The sequence below is a fragment of the Hyla sarda genome, chromosome 3 (assembly GCF_029499605.1).
Source record: "Hyla sarda isolate aHylSar1 chromosome 3, aHylSar1.hap1, whole genome shotgun sequence".
Lineage (NCBI taxonomy): Eukaryota > Metazoa > Chordata > Amphibia > Anura > Hylidae > Hyla > Hyla sarda.
Genome location: NC_079191.1, coordinates 243,072,820 through 243,079,147, shown reverse-complemented (window position 1 = coordinate 243,079,147; position 6,328 = coordinate 243,072,820). Strand labels below are relative to the sequence as shown.

Genomic DNA, 6,328 nt, shown 5'->3' with positions numbered 1-6,328 from the left:
GCTCTGTGCACTGAAGGCAAGCAGGGCTCTGTGCACTGAGGACAAGCAGGGCTATGTACACTGCAGACAAGCAGGTCTCTGTGCACTGATGACAAGCAGGGCTCTGTACACTGAGGACAAGCAGGGCTCTGTGCACTGAGGACAAGCAGGGATCTGTGCACTGAGGACAAGCAAGGCTCTGTGCACTGAGGACAAGCAGGGCTCTGTACACTGAGGACAAGCAGAGATCTGTGCAGTGAGGACAAGCAGGGCTCTGTACACTGAGGGCAAGCATGACTCTGTACACTGAGGACAAGCCGGGTTCTGTACACTGAGGACAAGCAGGACTCTGTGCACTGAGGACAAGCAGGGCTCTGTACACTGAGGACAAGAAGGGCTCTGTACACTTAGGACAAGAAGGGCTCTGTACACTGAGGACAAGCAGGGCTCTGTGCACTGATGAGAAGCAGGGCTCTGTACACTGAGGACAAGCAGGGCTCTATACAATGAGGACAATCAGGGTTCTGTGCACTGAGGAAAAACAAGGCTCTGTGCACTGAGGACAGGCAGGGCTCTGTGCACTGAGGACAAGCAGGGCTCTTTACACTAAGGACAAGCAGGGCTCTGTGCACTGAGGACAATCAGGGCTCTGTGCAGTGAGGACAATCAGGGCTCTGTGCACTGAGGAAAAGCAGGGCTCTGCACACTGGGATGAAGCAGGGCTCTGTACACTAAGGACAAGCAGGGCTCTGTGCACTGAAGACAAGCAGGGCTCTGTGCACGCAGGGCTCTGTGCACTGAGGACAAGCAGGTCTCTTTGCACTGAGGACAAGCAGGGCTCTGTACACTGAGGACAAGCAGGGCTCTGTGCACTGAGGACAAGCAGGCATCTGTGCATTGAGGACTAGCAAGGCTCTGTGCACTGAGGACAAGCAGGGCTCGGTACACTGAGGACAAGCAGGGATCTGTGCACTGAGGACAAGCAGGGCTCTGTACATTGAGGGAAAGCAGGACTCTGTACACTGAGGACAAGCAGGGCTCTGTGCACTGAGGACAAGCAGGGCTCTTTGCACTGAGGACAAGCAGGGCTCTGTGAACTGAGGACAAGAAGGGCTCTGTACACTGAGGACAAGCAGGGATCTGTGCACTGAGGACTAGCAAGGCTCTGTGCACTGAGGACAAGCAGGGCTCTGTACAGTGAGGACAAGCAGGGCACTGTGCACTGAAGACAAGCAGGGCTCAGTGCACGGAGGGCTCTGTGCACTGAGGACAAGCAGGTCACTCTACACTGAGGACAAGCAGGGCTCTGTACACTGAGGACAAGCAGGGCTCTGTACACTGAGGACAAGCAGGGATCTGTGCAGTGAGGACAAGCAGGGCTCTGTACTCTGAGGACAAGCAGGACTCTGTACACTGAGGACAAGCAGGGCTCTGTGCACTGAGGACAAGCAGGGCTCTGTACAATGTGGACAAGCAGGGATCTGTGCAGTGAGGACAAGCAGGGCTCTGTGCACTGAAGACAAGCAGGGCTCTTTGCACGCAGGGCTCTGTGCACTGAGGACAAGCAGGTCTCTCTACACTGAGGACAAGCAGGGCTCTGTACACTGAGGACAAGCAGGGCTCTGTGCACTGAGGACAAGCAGGGATCTGTGCACTGAGGACAAGCAAGGCTCTGTGCACTGAGGACAAGCAGGGCTCTGTACACTGAGGGCAAGCAGGGATATGTGCAGTGAGGACAAGCAGGGCTCTGTACACTGAGGACAGGCAGGGCTCTGTGCACTGAGGACAAGAAGGGCTCTGTACACTGAGGACAAGAAGGGCTCTGTACACTGAGGACAAGAAGGGCTCTGTACACTGAGGGAAAGCAGGACTCTGTACACTGAGGACAAGCAGGGCTCTGTGCACTGAGGACAAGCAGGGCTCTTTGCACTGAGGACAAGCAGGGCTCTGTGCACTGAGGACAAGAAGGGCTCTGTACATTGAGGACAAGCAGGGATCTGTGCACTGAGGACTAGCAAGGCTCTGTGCACTGAGGACAAGCAGGGCTGTGTACAGTGAGGACAAGCAGGGCTCTGTGCACTGAAGACAAGCAGGGCTCAGTGCACGGAGGGCTCTGTGCACTGAGGACAAGCAGGTCTCTCTACACTGAGGACAAGCAGGGCTCTGTACACTGAGGACAAGCAGGGCTCTGAACACTGAGGACAAGCAGGGATCTGTGCAGTGAGGACAAGCAGGGCTCTGTACTCTGAGGACAAGCAGGACTCTGTACACTGAGGACAAGCAGGGCTCTGTGCACTGAGGACAAGCAGGGCTCTGTAAAATGTGGTCAAGCATGGATCTGTGCAGTGAGGACAAGCAGGGCTCTGTGCACTGAAGACAAGCAGGGCTCTTTGCACGCAGGGCTCTGTGCACTGAGGACAAGCAGGTCTCTCTACACTGAGGACAAGCAGGGCTCTGTACACTGAGGACAAGCAGGGCTCTGTGCACTGAGGACAAGCAGGGATCTGTGCACTGAGGACTAGCAAGGCTCTGTGCACTGAGGACAAGCAGGGCTCTGTACACTGAGGACAAGCAGGGATATGTGCAGTGAGGACAAGCAGGGCTCTGTACACTGAGGACAAGCAGGGCTCTGTGCACTGAGGACAAGAAGGGCTCTGTGCACTGAGGAAAAGCAGGGCTCTGTGCACTGAGGACAAGCAGGGCTCTGTACACTGAGGACAAGAAGGGCTCTGTACACTGAGGACAAGAAGGGCTCTGTACACTGAGGACAAGAAGGGCTCTGTACAATGAGGACAAACAGGGCTCTATGCACTGAGGACAAGCGGGGCTCTGTGCAATGAGGAAAAGCAGGGCTCTGTACACTGAAAGACAAGCAGGGCTCTGTACATTGAGGACTAGCAGGGCACTGTATGCTGAGGACAACCAGAGCTCTGTACACTGATGACAAGCAGGGCTCTGTACATTGAGGACTAGCAGGGCACTGTATGCTGAGGACAACCAGGGCTCTGTGCACTGAGGACAAGCAGGGCTCCGTACACTGAGGACAGGCAGGGCTCTGTGCACTGAGGAAAAGCAGGGCTCTGTACACTGAGGACAGGCAGGGCTCTGTACACTGAGGACAAGTAGGGTTCTGTACACTGAGGACAGGCAGGGCTCTGTGCACTGAGGACAAGCAGGGCTATGTGTGCTGAGGACAAGCAGGACTCTGTACACTGAGGACAAGTAGGGTTCCGTACACTGAGGACAGGCAGGGCTCTGTGCACTGAGGACATGCAGGGCTCTGTGCACTGAGGACATGCAGGGCTCTGTGTAGTGAGGCTCTGTGACACACCCCCATCCCACACATCAGGATGATTGACAAGCCAGGAGCCTGCACAGAGCCCTACTTGTCCTTCCTTACTTCTTGTACTTGGTCTACACAGAGACACACAGGCAATAGCTTTAGAGACAGAATTTTTAACAAAAAAATATACAAATTTTTTATCTAATGTATATTACAAAATACATATAATGGTATTAGCTACATTATATAAAAAGTTTTTGCTAGACAGGTACACTTTAAAGAGTCATAGCAAAGGATCTGAATATTTTTTTTTTTTTTTTTATAAATTTGCGGAAATTCTGTTTTCATGTTCATATTATGCAGTATGGAGTAGAGATTGAGGGAAGGAAACTTTTTGTTTTGTTATTTTAGCCCATGGCCTCATTATAGCAAAATGAAGTAAAGTAAAAGGGTCTGGAGACTTTCCGAATGTACTGTATATGAAAAAGACAAATTGCTTGTGTCACAAGTTCACAAATCTAAAGCTATGTCTGTGAAGGCACTTTCAACCCCTACCTGGTGCTGAGATTGGTTAAAATTTGTCAAACCCTCTAATAAATTCCCTCAATGCAGCTGCTACTGTATATGTGACATACTGTACGTGGAAGAAAAGATCGGTCAATAAGTTCAACATAACTTTGAAACAGTAAATTAAAAATAAACAAACACTGCATGCTTTTCTATTGGCTACTACCGTATTTTTCGCGGTATAAGACGCACTTTTTCTTCCTCAAAACTGGGGGGGGAAAGTTGGTGCGTCTTATACGGCAAATACACACCTTTCGGGTCGGTCCCTGCGGCCATCAACGGCCGGGAACCGCGGCTAATACAGGATATCACCGATTGCGGTGATGCCCTGTATTAACCCTTCAGACGCGGTGATCAAAGCTGACCGCTGCGTCTGAAGCGAAAGTCGGGCTGTTCGGGACCACCGCGGTGAAATCGCGGCGTCTCGAACAGCTTACAGAACACCGGGAGGAACCTTACCTGCCTCCTCGGTGTCTGCTCCGTGCCAGGATCCCCTGCATGGTGGCGCTCTCCTTCGACGTCATTACGTCGTCGCGCACGCCGTCCCGGCATCCCATAGGAGTGGCGTGCGTAGCGACGTGATGACAGCGACGTGTTGACGGCGGCAGAGAGCGTGGATCCCGGCGAAGAAGAAGTCCGGAGCGTCGGGGACACCCCGGGGACGCGGCAACAGCGATGGAGCGACATCCAGGGCAGCGGTGACGGGTCCGGAGCGGCGGGGACACATGAGTATTACCTCCTATCCAGTGGTCTTCAACCTTCGGACCTCCAGCTGTTGCAAAACTACAACTCCCAGCATGCCCGGACAGCCGTTGGCTGTCCGGGCATGCTGGGATTTGTAGTTTTGCAACAGCTGGAGGTCCGCAGGTTGAAGATCACTGTTGGGTGCAGAATCTTTTTTTTCTAGATTTTGCACCTTTAAAATTTGGTGCGTTTTATATGCAGGTGCGTCCTATAGGGCGAAAATACGGTATTTTACATGTATCCTCAAGGGAAGTGTTTCTCCTATCACAGTACAATGTCTATCTGCAGTGTTTAAAAAAATCCTTTTTCCTATTTAATGCCTATAGGGAATCTTTTGTTTATCCAAAGAACCCAGAATTTATAATTTATTTGGTACAAAACGATTGAGTATCTGGGAGTACTGGAATAGCAAGATCTATATGATCACGCATAATAAAGCATGAAATATCTTCCAAAATCTTTCGGAATACATTTAGCCCTAGTTTCAGTAGAACAAGTGATCTAAGACTCTTTAGAATGCGACTAGATTGATAATCACGAATAAACAGTGTATCTTAACACTGCCAAGAAGAGATTGAGAAGACACCAATCTGTTTTACACCCAGTGGATTATTCAGCCTGGAATAATAATGAAAAGAAATAGAAAAGTATCACACATTTCTGTATCATCCTTACTCAGGCGCCCTGCTGATCTCTGTAGTGCTTCAACTTGGTGCATGTACAGCAGGCGCTAACACAATAGGGATCACGCCTGGTTTACATTAACAATACAGAGCTGTGCAAATGAATTGTAACTTTTAGGAAGATAGTCAGGATCCACCATCCTGATATTTAAAACTAATTAAATAAAAGATAATAACGTTATAAATTGTTCTTCCCAATCTGATCTATTACACTTTCTGATATATATATATATATATATATATATATATATATGTATATATATATATATATATATATATATATATATTTGCATTAATTGATTCACAGAAATTCACTTGACTCCTTGGAGTCAAACTGTGCCAGGACAAACGTTATAGGAGCTGCAGGACTTTAACCCCTTAAGGACCCAGGGTTTTTTCCGTTTTTGCACTTTCGTTTTTTCCTCCTTACTTTGAAAAAATCATAAATCTTTAGATTTTGCACCTAAAAATACATATGATGGCTTATTTTTTGAGCCACCAATTCTACTTTGTAATGACATCAGTCATTGTACTCAAAAGTCTACGGTGAAATGGGGAAAAAAATCATTGTGCGACAAAATTGAAGAAAAAACGCCATTTTGTACATTTTGGGGGCTTCCGTTTCTACACAGTACATTTTTCGGTAAAAATAACACCTTATGTTTATTCTGTAGGTCCATACAGTTAAAATGATACCCTACTTATATAGGTTTGATTTTGTCGTACTTCTGAAAAATATCATAACTACATGCAGGAAAATTTATACGTTTAAAATTGTCAACTTCTGACCCCTATAAATTTTTGCGTATGGGGCAGTATGAGGACTCATTTTTTGCACCGTGATCTGAAGTTTTTAGCGGTACCATTTTTGTATTGATCGGACTTTTTGATCGCTTTTTATTCAATTTTTCATTATGTAAAAAGTGACCAAAAATACGCTATTTTGGACTTTGGAATTTTTTTGCGCTTACGCCATTGACTGTGTGGTTAAATTAATTATATATTTTTATAATTCGGACATTTCCGCATGCGGCGATACCACATATGTTTATTTTGGTTTTTATTTATGCTG

General features: G+C 48.0%; 1 pseudogene; it reads right to left on the bottom strand.

Moving 5' to 3' along the window:
• Positions 1 to 5,207: 5,207 nt before the first annotated feature.
• On the bottom strand, positions 5,208 to 5,308 carry LOC130363399 (U6 spliceosomal RNA; annotated as a pseudogene).
• Positions 5,309 to 6,328: the final 1,020 nt, after the last annotated feature.